Source organism: Diprion similis, chromosome 2, assembly GCF_021155765.1.
Source record: "Diprion similis isolate iyDipSimi1 chromosome 2, iyDipSimi1.1, whole genome shotgun sequence".
Taxonomy (NCBI): domain Eukaryota; kingdom Metazoa; phylum Arthropoda; class Insecta; order Hymenoptera; family Diprionidae; genus Diprion; species Diprion similis.
In genome coordinates this window covers 3,011,932-3,027,056 of record NC_060106.1, presented here as the reverse complement: position 1 = coordinate 3,027,056, position 15,125 = coordinate 3,011,932, and the positions used below count along the sequence as shown (strand labels likewise).

Genomic DNA, 15,125 nt, shown 5'->3' with positions numbered 1-15,125 from the left:
TAATCTCGTTCCTTCGTTCAGCCCCGTGATGACGTGGACCAAACGAGATCCGACTCTCGTTCAAGATATTATTTACATCTCGGTGTACCAAACAAAGAAATATCCCCGTCAGAGTATTGTTAAATTTGGGATTGAGAATTTAAGGAATGAGAATTTTGAATATTGAGTTTCGCTGAGTCTTGAGTAGCAAGCTGAGTTACGACAGGTTACTGTGTTTTGTTTTCTAATCGCGAAAAGGGAATTTTGGATTATTTTGTTCTTTTCTTTGTACCGCTGCCATTTCGAAAAATATATTCTCTTATTTTTTTAATTCGCGTATGGTTACCAAGTATCTCTCCCTCTTCCTCTCCTTCTCCTTCTCCCTCTCTCCAAAAATCACCCCTCCTCTCTCCGTGGTACTGAGTTACCAAGTATATTAGCTGAGGATAAGCGAATGTGAAAATTTTGTCTCTCGTATGTCTTTCATAGATTTGTATTTCAGCTATCAACGTGGGTGCCAATTTCGTTGTGAACACGGTAAGTTCTCGGTCACGTCAACGGATGGCCAAGTGCAATAAAAATCTGACGTCACAAAATATAATACCGAATCATTGTAAAGACTACATAGAACTAACGTCCTAAATAACATATGTTACGTAGAGGTGCGACGTGTGCAGAACAGTGATAGTTACTGATTATAAATGATCAAGTTATTGAACCTGACGGTCCAAGAGCTCTCGGTTGCAACCAAGTTGCAGGGTAATTAGCCAACGAGGTGCGAGGGTGAATCTCCGGGTGCCCGAATCCACATGGTCAGCGTTACTCCCACTGCTTCGACGGTGTTCCGACGATTCTCAATCTCGTCATTTACATGATTAAAATATTAACAAAAGATATATTAATGTAATTTTCACACATACATCTACACTGTATACTAATTACTCTATCTTAATTTAGCGCTTCTAATGTATGCGGCTTATTCAAATTATTAATGCATGGTTATGAGTTGAAAAGAGGAAGATTTCTAGGTTGGGTTACCTGACGTCTTGGCTCCGCGTTCCTTCGCTCAGTTCTTGCTACCAGCTAATCTGACACAAAGTCAAACCTAGCACAAGGGAATCTACGTCACTGTTTCTAGGAGGGGTAGAAATATACATTAAACGAATATAAGCTTCTGCTTTACTTATTACGCTAACATTGTGAGAACTACTCAAGCGCAGTTGAGTGGACGAAAGGCATATCGTTTGGTTACAATATAATGTTAAAAGATTTTGAAAAAGGCTCGCCGAGGCAATGCGTCGGGGCGTAACAATAAAACATTATGAAGACAAATACTCTCATTCAGCTGAGTCCTCATCATCCATTGTCAGTACTACTATTACGTCGTCCAGACTTTTTGTCTTGAATTCTTGTGTTATTTGGGTAGCTTTTTTGTCAAGTGGGACGTCAGAATCGGATGTGAAGGCGAAGGATTTCTGTTTTAGAACAACTGATCTTTCAATAGACTCCTCATATGAATCTTGAAATAATATGCCTGAATTTGGATTTCATAGAAAAGGTTTCTTTAGGTTAAATTATTTTTCACGTACCAGCATGATCGATTAATTGAATGGCGTACTCTGGCCGATCAGAAAGTGGCTCACCTTCAGTTTTTATTAGTAACTCCACCAGTTTCTGTAGTTGCACTGTATATGGTGGCAGCAGAAATTTCACAACTTGTCCAGCTTCCACATCGTACCTTACCCAGTGACATGGAACACGATCAATATCTGATAGTAACGCTTCATCTTTTTGTTGGCCGACGAATTTGGTGAGTTAATATTTTTTTATTTTAATCTGACTTAATAGTCAGACATCTAAACAATAATCCATGATACCATATTAACATAAATAACATATATTGTATTTGTATTATATTGTATTATATTGTATTTGGAGATTTTTCTACTTATTTTGTAAGAAATTAAAGAGAATCTCTGAAAACTTGAATAGTGAAACACTCTTGGAAAGTTCTCATAAATAAATTTAATTCACCAGAGTATATGACATATATTTGTTAAAATTATATTTTCAAATCTGTTTTGAAAGTTTTTCGAAATTGGGAAACTTTAAGGCCAACGCACACTATTGCGGATCCGGTCCGATGTGATCCGGTGCAGTGCGGTGTGCTGTGATACGATGCAATGCGATCCGATCCGATCCACTCCGAAAACAACGGATCCAACCGGTTACGCACTTTAGGCCGGTAGACTTAAATATGACCCATGCAGGAATTTCTGTCCTCAGCCAGTACTGAACAATTGGTTGATCGTTGGGCCAGTGCCGGTAGACGAGAGTCAGTAGTCACTACTGGCACGACAGTTGGCAAAAGCCTTCGCCTGAATCGACACGAACATCAGCCCACGATTGAACATCACGTCGATTCGACTAATAGTCAAAGAACGGGCCATTCTAAACCAAATTTCGGCAGGACGCTTATCTATTGATACACGTTTCAGAAATACAAATACTGAGCCATACTGCAGGCTGCGACTGGCTCGGGATCGGTTTGATGATCGTCGCATTATCCGTGTTCCGCGTGTTCTTTGTGAAAACCCAACGAATCAGTCAATTCTGACTCGACGTTCAGACATGCATCATTGATCGTTCAGTAATTCGGAAATTCCGATACTAACCCGGACAATGAGCCTGCGCTAATTCGATGCTGGCGCAGCAACCTCGCAGCGCTCGACCATTAGATCTTTCCGAACCGAACTCGAGCAACGAGCCAGCCTTGACTCTATGTCCGGACGTCGATCGTTGATCGTTCAGTAATTCGGAAATTCTGATACTAACCCGGACAACGAGCCTGCGTTAATTCGATGCTGGCGCAGCAACCTCGCAGCGCTCGACCATTAGATCTTTCCGAACTGAACTCGAGCAACGAGCCAGGCTTGACTCTATGTCCGGACGTCGATCGTTGATCGTTCAATAATTCGCAAATTCCCATACTAACCCGGACAACGAGCCTGCGCTAATTCGATGCTGGCGCAGCAACCTCGCAGCGCTCGACAATTAGATCTTTTCGAACCGAACTCAAGCAACGAACCAGGCTTGACTCAATGTCCGGACGTCGATCGTTGAGTGTTTCGACAATGTGCCATTAGGGTGTCGCAAAAAACCGACTATTTTTTTTTTTTTTTTTAGTCTCGTGTGACAAAATGTTAGTTTTTGATGTTTCAAGAGCCCACTCCAAAGGACAGCTCAAAAAAAAAATTTTAAGAGGTCGCTCCACATTTTTTAAAACGTCAGAAATCGTCAAAAATCGAATTTTTGTTTTCTTAATTTTTTTTATCGTTACGGTGTTACGGGGTAGGTTGCGTAGGTTACGATGAGCGGTAACCGAAACCTACTCTACGCCCAGCCAAGATGTTATTTGGCTATTTAGGGGTTCGTATACGTCGATTATGCACTTGCGTGCGTCCCTTTCCCCAGTGCAGGAAGAGAATTGAGCCACGGGTAGAATAACAGTGTTGATTTATTATAAAGGTTTGAATGGACGTTAGCGAGTCAGTTACCGAGGAGAAAAGTCTTGTGTGTTGCTTGAGTGGGAACTGGGATTGAAGTGAAGTACGTTACACGGGCATGGAGACCTAGCTGGTCGCGAGAGATGGGCATGCTGACTAGACGAGGATAAGGACTGGGTGTAGGGTAACTGTGAGACTGTGGGAAAGAAATGTAACGTCTTCGGGACGTAACAACGGTATAATTTTATAGACCAAAAGAAAATAAGTTTCCGAAAGTTTCAGTTTAAAATTTGAATTTTGAAAGGTCGCTCATAATTTTTTTTAATTTGTTGGTGCATTACTTCAGATTTTTTCGAGCGACCTTTTAATATTCATGTTAAAATTTCATACATTTTTTTTCTTTTATTTAGTAAAAAAAAACGATAAAAGTACACCACGACATGTATGAAAAATCAAACAAAATACTGAAAATGCAATTTTTTTAATTTAATTTTTTGACGATTATTGATATTTTAAAAAATTTGGAGCGACCTCTTAAAATTTGTTTTTGGGCTGTTCTTTGGAGTGGGCTCTTAAAACATCAAGAACTAACATTTTTTCACACGAGACGCAAGAAAAAAAAAAATAGTCGGTTTTTTGCACCACCCTAATGTGCCATCCCTGAGTCAGAATAACGCCATGTTTGCGGAGTAAGATATAGTAAAAATTCATATATTTATTAGTTATTAAACAAATTCCAGTAGCAATTGGAGTTACGATTTGTCAAATTATCTTTTGCAACTATTTTTATCTGAAACGCTAAGTGCGCGACACAGTAGTTGCTCACGCTCCATTACAATTAACGCAATTAACGCAAAGTACTCTTACCTTCACTGATCGAGTAAACTTATCCTTTTACGGACTATATTATTAAACAAACGAATGGAAAGCGTTGAAATTTCGACGGTGCACATCTCTTTCGTAGAGGAATCAAGGAAAGTTACTCATATCCCGAAAATCGTGAGAAAAATTTGTGGTTCTTTGACACGTGTTACTATTCCCACATTTTTTGCATTTCAAGGGCCGAAAGTGCATAACGCGAGTTCACGAGAAATGCCACATTAAAGTTTACCATTTTTACCTAATTAACGTTCGAACGCGAATTATTTTCGTATCGTCATCCACATAAAAAATATATGACAAAATAGGTATCTCATGTGAAAAGTTCTCACCTTTTCGATTATTTTAATTATTTTCGGATAATTTTTCGAAATTAATGTGAAAAATATGTTTTTCACAAAAAAACCGCTTTTTTCATGCGCCACCAAAATTTATCTCATTTTTGAGTTTTTCATGTGAAAGCTGAGATTTTTTTAGTGTGGGACTCAAATTTTCAGAGTGGAGTGACCACAGGATCTCACGTAAAATATGGTTAATTGACAAAGTTCTGCTAATAATATTCTCTTTTTGGAATTTCACGGAATATCTTTATATCAATTTTTAAATAAAGATCTTTTATCAATTTCTAAACAAGAATGCTCCGTCGTCAAGCTGCAAGAAATCAGGCATATTATGAGTCTTTCCTAATAAAAAAAAAAATCATGTACCTACAACAATAACGACACGGATGAAACACGTTTAGCCAACAGCAATGTCAAGTTGATCTCTATTCCTCGTGATGCAGGATTATTAGCTCAGAGATAGCACACAGAACAGATCTTCTAGAAAATATAACCTACAATTTGTTGACAGAAGTGTCAATGATTTACGAATCGTGTTTGATTCAGGAGGATGGATAATTCTTCTCCCACAGGAAAGAATTCTATTCTTGTGTATAAGATTCTATGTAAGGGTTGCAATAATCATATGTAAATTGGTCAAACCAGCCGATATTGAGCGCTGAGGATTAACGCATATAAGAACAACATCAAGAGATTGCGTTGATCACTATACGACCTTAACCAAATGCAGGGTTCAATTTGATTATTCCTTTAATTTCGACAATGTAACGATCTTACAACAAAATGTTATAAAAGTCTCATTTTGGAAATCTGTAACATTGTCCGTCATCATGATGCTATGAATTTGAGGGAAGGGGAGACATTGTGCAATTTCATTTTTCACATTTCCCACCATCCAAGCATTCTGATTGGTTTGCAAAATTTAGTCAAATAATCAGAATGCTTGGTTGAATTCTGATTGGTTTGTAAAATTTAGTTGACCAATCACAATGCTTGTATGGTGGGAAATGTGAAACTGTGAAAAACCATAATAATAAGCCCCCATGTCGAAAAACTAAGTGACACCTACATCAAATCGATTATCGACACCTGTCTTTATTGATAAGTTACCCACGAATTATGTCATTTGTAAATTTTCTTTAAGTAGTTCGCGATCTTCTTCCACGTAACCCGTGTTCTTTTCCATTTCTATTTCCGCCTGTGTCTTGGAAACCAGACTAGGTTAGAGATCTTCCGACGTCTCAGTCAACGTCTTTGTCCTGATTACTTGAAACTTGACGACTGTGCTCCCCTTTTGGCTTTTTTTTAATTTAAACTTCTTGTCAACAATTCCAAGGTTAGTGTTTTCAATGAGCTGTTACTGAATCATCTAGGTTTTTCCTCCGTTTTAGTTGATGCTTATGTGTTTCGGCAAAGTAGCGATGTAACAGTTCAAATGAAAATATAATCGCCCTCATCTCTGTCTCTTTTCACTCGCTATTTAAAATCGTCCTCATACATGCACTCACACTCGCGTGCAATGTTTACCTGTCGTCTCTACCTCAAATCTCGCCGCTTGCCCTTGTCGCGCCTCGCAACAGATCAGCTGTATCTCATATATTGTCTACCGTCGCAAAATCAATGTGTAACCTTTCGATTCTGTAAGCCATCGGTCTTTGTACCGTCTTCTAGCGATAGGGTTCGTATCGTGCATCTCGTTTATGAATAATCAATCTCTCAATTCTCATCATCATCATCCCGTTTCATTCGCTATTGTATCTCATCAGTGATTCGCGGATCCTACGTCAATAATCCACATTTTTAGCGATCTCTCCAAGCATTATGATTTGAAAAAATGTGTTCGAACTCCGCTCATGCGGTTTGACTGGAGTACTGTAGTATATGTACACGAGGTGGCGCGAGCGTGGCGCCAGGCGACGGAGAGTTAGTCAAGAACAAGCCATTGTGATAACCTGTCATAAGAAATAAAGACGATACAAAACTACTTTAATGTGTTCTCATTATTAAGAAGTAACAATCTAACATTGGCGACGAGGACAAAATAAACCCGGAAGACTTAAGAATCCCTAAGACGATCGTCGAGGAGCCGTAAGTCGGAAAAAGAAGCTGGGAAACCTCATAGAAGACCACGGAAAGACGCAAAAGCCGAAAGACGCCATGTCCTGTAGCGATGGGTACGTAGCGTTTAACCCAAACGAAGACCAAAACGGAATATACCCGCGATGGGAAAGGTAGTTGCGAGCATTCGAGCTGTTCGTAGAAAGTAAGAATATAGTGGACAGTAAGCGAAAAAAAGCTATGGTGGTCTCGATTTGCAAGACGTATTCTACGCGATACCCGAGGCAAATACGATAGCCAAAGGAGAGGACGCCTACAATAAACCAAGAGACGAGCTGACGAAATTTTTCAAGCCGAAATTAAACACAACTTTCAAGCGTCACATTTTTCGTGGCTTGGCACAGAAAGAAGGGGAATCATTTGGACAATATTTCACCAGGCTGCGCCAACAAGCCCGGCACTGTTCATTCGCCAGCGAAGATGATGAAATACGCGACCAACTGATCGAACATTGCCGTGATTCTGAGGTTAGGAAGCGAGTCCTCGGAAAAGGTGACATAACCCTCAAGGAAGTGCTGGAAATCGCAAATGCGTGGGAGATAACGTGTTCGAGAGTCAAGGCGATGGAAGGAGAATCAATAGCGAACCTTTCATCAAGAAAATTCACAGAAAAAAAAAATTACAAATCATACGGAAAACCGAAAGAGTCAACGTGTTATCGTTGCGGCTACTCAGGACATATACAATCGAGTGATAAATGTCCGGCCAGAGACAAGGAATGCATCAAATGCAAGAAGATCGCTCACTACGCAAATATGTGCCGCACGAAAAATCTTACGGCCAACGAAGCGAAGAAAAAGTCTGGACCGAACGAGAAGAAGAAAAACACCGTCAGACATGTCGAGGAGGCGAACCAAGACGAAGATTGTACAGAATACGCGTTCGCCCTGGATGACAGCTGTTCTACAGTCTACGACCAAGCAGCCAGCAATCAGAGAGATTTTAGAGCATGAGCTTAAGGACAGAGATATCAAGGTAAAAATTGGGGGAGTTGATGTAGAAATGCTTATTGATTTGGGAACTACATGTAACGTAATGGGACAAGAAACCTGGAAATTCTGCAAAAATAGAGGCATAATTTGTGAATCAAAAGAGAGCTCAGATAAATCGGTTAAAGCTTATGGCCAGACATCTCTATTAGAACTAATAGGTGAATTCAAGTGCAAAATAGCGGTTGGAAATAAAGAAACAAAGGCTGACTTTATAGTTACTCGAGGCGAGGGAAAGGCATTGTTGGGTTATCGTACAGCATGCGAGTTGGGAATTTTACGAGTCGGTTTGCAGACACAGGTAAACAGCTTAGACTTGATTGTTGGTCAAGAAGACCTGTTTGAAGGGATAGGAAAATTAAAAGGATTTCAATTACATATCCCAGTCGATAAGTCAGTAACGCCAGTACCTCAACCGCGTCGTAGAATTCCGATAAAACTGCGAGATAAAGTTCGGGAGCAAACAGACTCTTTGTTAGATCAAGGTATTATCGAGAGAGTTGTAGGACCAACACTTTGGGTATCACCAGCAGTATCAGCCCGAGTCGAAATTTGAGCCCTCGTTTGACCCTCCATTAGACGTTGATCTCTTTTCGAGAGTTGGTCAAATCTTGGGAGTATAGTGGAGTCAAACGAGGGTACGATCTATTCGCAGTATACGTTGTATGTTAGACCTCCAAAACCTCCAAAAGTGGCAGAAACTGAACATTTTCATTCAAAGGGGGTTCTGTAGGGTGTACAAGACCTCCTTTCAACCTGGTGAACCTCGGTCAAACGCTCGCACAGGCCCTACAGACCCTCCTTCTGGCCTATTGCGAATGTTTCACAGGCCCTACAGACCCTCGCTGGGGCCTATTGCGAGTGTGTATCAGACCCTGCAGACCCTCTTCTAGGCCTATTCCGGGTCCCACATGTCCTACAGACCCTCCTTTAGGCCCATTGCAGATGCCTTGCAGACCCTCCAGACCCTCAGTTCAGCCGGGGGGGGGGGGGGGGGGGGGATAGCTAGGTAGAGTGGGTAGTTACAATAATTTTATACATGAGTAATGAAATTTATTTTTGCGATTTAAGTTGATCGTGAAATGAAAAAAAAAAAATGGAAGTAAGTATAAATGTGCACTTACATCAAACATTTTATATTACATCAACATATTATATTAAATATACCAGTATACAGATATGTTTTATAGTTAATACCGTATTGTTCCGAGTATAAACCGACACCCATTTTCAAAAAAAAAAAAGAAAGAAAAAACCTCAGCTTGTAGTCTGAACAATATAGTATATTTTCTATACTAAATAATCTTTGGAGAACAACGTCAGACTAGAAAATATTGCCTTGTTTTATCTTCTATAACATTTACAGGCTTAGAGTAACTTTCGTTGGTTTTTTTTTTCATTATTAAAATACAGATATCTTAGTGTGTATTTATTTTTATAGCATACATGTTCATTGAATAACGATAATTTTGGAATCTTTGGACCAGAAACCATTGCTTTGTTAAATTTATTTCGTATAATTCATATGCTTTTAGCACGATGAAGGCATTCGTTTCTTTTTTTCAGCACTTCAAAGATTTTGAATCAATAGAAAACCATGTCTCAACGTTTAAAAATTTTGCAATCACTGGTGTTGTCGTAATTTCCAGAGATCGGTGGGGTTTGAGAATTTTCAAACCTTTGATCATTCTGGACGGTTGGATTGTTGCATAAAGGATAATACATATTTGGAGGTGCATATTGAAGGTGTGACGGATTTTCATAGCGCTGGTACAGATCAAAGGCATGATAGTTTGGCGGGTTTGGTGGATTTGAACCATTCCATGGATTCTGGTAGTGCAGAGGAAATGGGCTGTAGTTTGTAGTGCTGAATGAAGATAAGCCACTATTTGTCCCAATTGGGAAAGCAGCTGCCATTGAGGGCTCATGTAACGTGGCCTTTGGCTGTACCAAGTGTTCTTTTGCTGATGTACCACTATCCTTCTCAACGGATTGTTTTGAGTGATACTGCTCAGCTGTGTGTTCTAATTGGCACTCGCTAAATTTTTGGGCTCCGTGCTGTCTACCGCAAATCCCTTTTGAGTACTGCCCAACACACTGTTCAGAACGCTGCTGTTTTGGTACCGATTCAGAGTGCTGCTCGATAGTTTTGTTAGACTGATGTTTTTCTAACTGTTCGGGAAGCTCTTTATTCATCAACTGCCCAGAATTCTCCTGTTCTTTCTTTTGCTTTTGTTTTTTGTTCTCTTCACAGCTGGCTGTTTTTTTGTCTTTATTATTTGATCGTTTTGATGACGATCCCAAAACTTTTTCGCTGTCTTTCTGTTTTGTTGCCTTCCGCTTATTGTACGCTGTCTTATTTATGAAATTTATGAAGTCAGCTTCATCAATATAATCTGTGTACCATTTTCTAGTCCAGTCTAAACAATGAGAAATAATAACAAAGATATTACAAAAAATTGGACACGTAAAGATAAAGTTGAAGATAGAAAAATATAGGGTAACGTGTAAGCAATAAGAACAGATCAAAACACAAGGGTCAATCAATGACATTCACACAGATTAAAAAAAAGAAAAGAAAGTTAATCGATACAAAATGCAATACTGTACAGAATACTTACATAAAAGACCTCTATATAAATCATGGTGAATCGCTGGGCGGAGTCCTCCCTTTGTTCCTTTCGCACAGTATTCACCCAGATGACTTCCATATACCTCCATCAGACAGTATCGTACTAATAGCTGCCAGCTTTTTTCTTGTTGTAGTGTGACTTTGTTAGTGACGTAAGATTTACGCTCTATAGCACTTTTAACGCCCTCGAATAAGTAAAAATCTATCCCCTAAAAATAGGTACCTGAAACATATTTCAACTGACAATGCCAAGGAGAATGCAAATAGTGCGTACATCATCCCAATAGATCATTGTCACTAGAGCGCTTAACGTCCATACATTATCGCAGAAAAAATAGAATGTAAATAATGTAAGATTCTAATCATTCAAGTATTCTGATTAATCAATCAAATTTATGTGAGAATGCCAAAAACAAATGAATTCTGGAATGCAACTTTATTTCAAAATCAGATATTTGTGAAGATGTTCCAATCAATTTATAAATATTTTTCAGCCCATGTCATAAGTTTTCAAGACAGATTGAGTTGAAATAGAAAAAGCCTCGATTTTTAAATCAACTTATACAGAAAACAGATTGTTACACGAATCTAAAAAAAATTACACACTTCCCTAACAGCTAAACTTTCATGCTCCTAATGTTCCTTAATTTTTAAAAACATAATGTGTTTACCTTGTCCTTGCTGGGTGTTGTGTAGCGATCTGGAATCTGGAACATGAAATAAAATACCTGACTAGGACTGTCGATCACCTATCAATAACCCCTTTGTTGGCAGATAAAACTAAACACCCATGAAAATATGTCATTTTCTTCACACTATTACGTCAATGTCTATGAAGGGGTTACACTTTAAATTGCTTCCAAATAGACATTATAAACTCTTTAAAACTGTTAAATAATCTCGAAAATAAAAGGATTTTTGACGAGGTTGAGTCATTATGAAAAATCTGTGACACAATTGTTCATATGAAATTTTGGGACATTGTAAAAAAAACACTACTCTTGTAGAGAACCAATATAATAAGACATTCTGATAATTTTAATAATTCTTTTTCATCCGAGTTTATTGGTGAGAGTGCCTAATATTTCTTTGTCATATGGGTAATTGCATCACTTTTATTTTCATGATATACAATTGAACTCTCTAAAAATAGTATAAACAATTTTCTGCAAGAACCCCTACATTACACACCTGATAGACAGACTTTTGATCATCACAACTCAACATTGTATCTGATGGAGAACTGCTCGAGACCTTCAGTGATTCCACCACACAAGCGAGGAATGAAATATTATCTGGCGTAGCTGGAAGTAGGAAATGAAACAAAATTTCCATCATAACGATTGTGCTTGTCTAGTCAACAATTTTTTCCTGTGTACGTTCGCAGCAGAAGTGTGATCAAACTTACCAACAGCAGCAAGGTCCTTCATTGTCGCCCAATATTTAGAATACCTAGCTTTGACGTCTTTCTCATCCTTAGCGATAGATTTTGGTGATGCCGGAGAATCAAACACTCGATCAACTGGAGAGACACTTCTGGAAGGCTCAGTATTGGCGTTTAAAGATATCACTGTGGATACAGCAGACGGAGGTTCGGAAATGGATGATTTGTCTGAAGTTGAAGATGTGCATACTGGGTGCATTAAATTTTCTTCACTGGGGGGGATCACCAACTTTTTCGATTCTTCACCAACCCATATGCCAGAATCCTTCGAAATAGTCGTCTCGATTTGGCTTTGAGCCGCATTACGTGCTGTTTTTTCTATTTTCTTTGCCAATTGTTTTGCTTTCTTGTTTTGGTGTACTTCTTCAGTGAAAATTTTTGTTTCTTTGCTGGCAATTTCTCCCGTTGAAGCATCCACCGTATGCATACTCAAGAGTAAGTTTCGGTCATCTAAACAACGGTTCGCGTGATTGTGAAAAAGGTTATGTATAGTACCGGCTTTTCTATCGCTTACTTATTACTTACTTACCACTGATTTTTTTGATAGTGACGTAGTGACACGATTTTTGTTTTTTAACACTGTCCACCCACGTAACTCTCGTTGTGTCACCCTCCACACGATGGTTCTTTGGAATTAATGCAAGTTCTTAAACGTCGTAATACGTTTTAGAAACCTGCAAACCTGTTGCACTTTTATCTTCAGTTTTTCTTGCTGATTTTTGGTACACCACGAGGGCGTATTGCCCTTTCACTTTTGCTGCCATATAAACCTTTAATTGATGTTGCGATCAAGGAAAAAAGCGGGCAAACCGCACGAGAATGTGAACCGGGACGGGAAGAAACACGTGTTGGCGTTCCTGCAATGCGTCTCTAACTTTCATACGGCTTGGTTTCACCGCGCTGTTGCGGCGTAAATATGCGCGCCAATCAAATACAGTCGCCATCAGTACAGCAAATCAGAGCTTCGAACGAGAAGAAGACCAATCATTTGGGTTTTACTTCCGAAAGGTTACGGTTTCGAAAAGAGCCGCTTTGCTTACATTTGCCGTACGTTGAATCACGAAACGACAAACGTTTTTGAGATTATATTCGTTTAGTTAGTAAAATTCTAGATCCCGGTGAAGTGAAATATTCGGTGAAAACCGCGAAATATCATACGATTTTGTGAATTGTGCAGTAATATTGGTGGAAAGATAAAAGAAGACCCCGTTTGTGTGCAAACAATCTGTTCTGCTCGCATGTGTAAGTCACAGCATGAGTAAGAAATCTTACAGCGATCTTTCTCGAACAGGGAAATATGAATACCTTCAAGATCTTAATAAAAAAAGGAGACTCGTTGAGGATGAAAGCGAGGCTGGATCGTCCCGAATTCAAACTGATAAGATTCCTCGTTTATATGAAGCAAGGTTAGGTTTCGAATATGGTGTGTGTGCGTGTGTGTGTGAATGTGTGTGTATGCGCACCCACGGGCGTCCGCGATAATTGGGTATTTGAATAAACATTTTCTTTCTGGTCCATCAGATGGAATGTCGAATAATAATTTACATGTATTTTTTTCATTTTTCAATTCAATGTTCATGAACAAAGATACAGCAGTTTGAAATGGACCCGTGACGTCACAATGTGCATAGATATAGATGTACTACAATGTGAACATTATGACATCACGCTCGACGTCACGTTAATTCAACTTGCTATATCCTTGCTATTGAACATTGAATTGAAAAATGAAAAAATACATGTCAATTATTTTTCGATATTCTCTCTGAGAGATCTAATTGAATATTTCGAAATTTCTTATTTAAATACCTAATTACACATTATTGTATTCCATTGTGACGTTTTTCAAAATTCTAGATGTATGATTTCTGACCAGAAGAAGAAATATAAAAAATAATATTAACAACGGTGGAAAATTAGACAAATTCTTCCTCCAATGATTTGAGAAATACTCAACTATATCCAAGAACATCAGGATCAAACATCAATAGATGAGTTTTTCAAACTGGAAAAATCTGTTGTTGAATGTGGCACGAACAAAATTGTTTATTATTAAATTTTCGATAGACCAAATACTCGTATGTTACGTTCTGAGAGGAACGCCATGAGTCGATTATGATTCACTGCGTGATTTTGGTTAATCTCTTGACTTATGTGGTTGATGTTCGGGAATCTGCTGATCAGCTCCTCAGCTCTTCTCGTTCGGCTCAATTAATTCTGAGAGTTTGTAAGGTAATTAGGCTCGTGCCAACCATCACTATGCGTGATTGAAATAATTCTCTTTACACAACACTTTAATTTAGAATAAACATTTATTAATAATCAACAATCTCCGTCAACTTCTCAGTTGTCGAATTTACAATGGTTTATAAACTGGTGTTTTGCTTATCACAATCACAACTGTTATTAAATCTCCGAGGTTCTGAGTTTGACTTTATTCACTGAGTCTAAACTTTTCTATGATTTCTAGATTAAACTCTGTTTAAGTTGTTCTGCTTCCTATGACGTCTAAGACTGTTCTCTGTGATGTCTGGATTTATTCTGATCTAATTTGAATTAGGGTTGAGAAAAGAGGTGGAAAAAGTAGGAGGAGTTCGAAAGGGTTACAGTTTCTCGCGGGTCTAGGATGATTGGATGAGGATATTAATTAGTATGGGGGTAAGGTTTCTGATTAGTGCGTAGGATCTTGGCGGGGAATTAGGGTGAGGTGATTGGTTTAGAAAGCAAGCGGCGATACGCTAATTGGCCGCGTGATCATTAAAAGGGCGCTATTCCTAATTCTGAGAATAAGGCTTCTTTATCTGAGAGCTATTCATGACTTCTCTTCCCACGTTTCCTCTGTTTAGTTTACTCGACTATCTTTATTGAGTGATAATTGCAAGTGATTATTGACTTGAATTATTGCAGGTGTTTATTACTTTGGGTTATTGCAAGTGTTTATTGCCCTGAATTATTGCAAGTGCTTATTACTTTGAAGCATTGCAGCTACAATCGTAAATTAGGGACTTATTTAAAAGCTAATGTTGAAAAATATAACGGTCAAATGTGAGAAAAATATAAGTACCATATATGTATATAAGTTTAGCTGATGAAATAACGGTTAATATAGCGTAGAGAACTATCGATATAAGAATATTGCACGTTATGATTATAATTGTGCATGTCGGTATTAGTCTAAGAACTACGGGTAAGAGCTCCTAAAGCTCTCCTATGGTAACTGCACATCGGTAATGTAGG

At 38.6% G+C, this 15,125-nt stretch overlaps 1 long non-coding RNA gene across 1 annotated transcript in view; it reads right to left on the bottom strand.

Annotated features, from left to right (window-relative positions):
* Positions 1-437: 437 nt before the first annotated feature.
* The window catches only part of LOC124411550, a 29,709-nt gene continuing 15,021 nt past the window's right edge, over positions 438-15,125 (bottom strand). Inside the window, exons 2-3 of the long non-coding RNA XR_006929672.1 lie at positions 1,298-1,313; positions 438-448 (exon numbers count right to left, since the gene is read on the bottom strand). This is a non-coding gene — a long non-coding RNA (uncharacterized LOC124411550). The remainder of the gene's footprint in view (positions 449-1,297; positions 1,314-15,125) is intronic.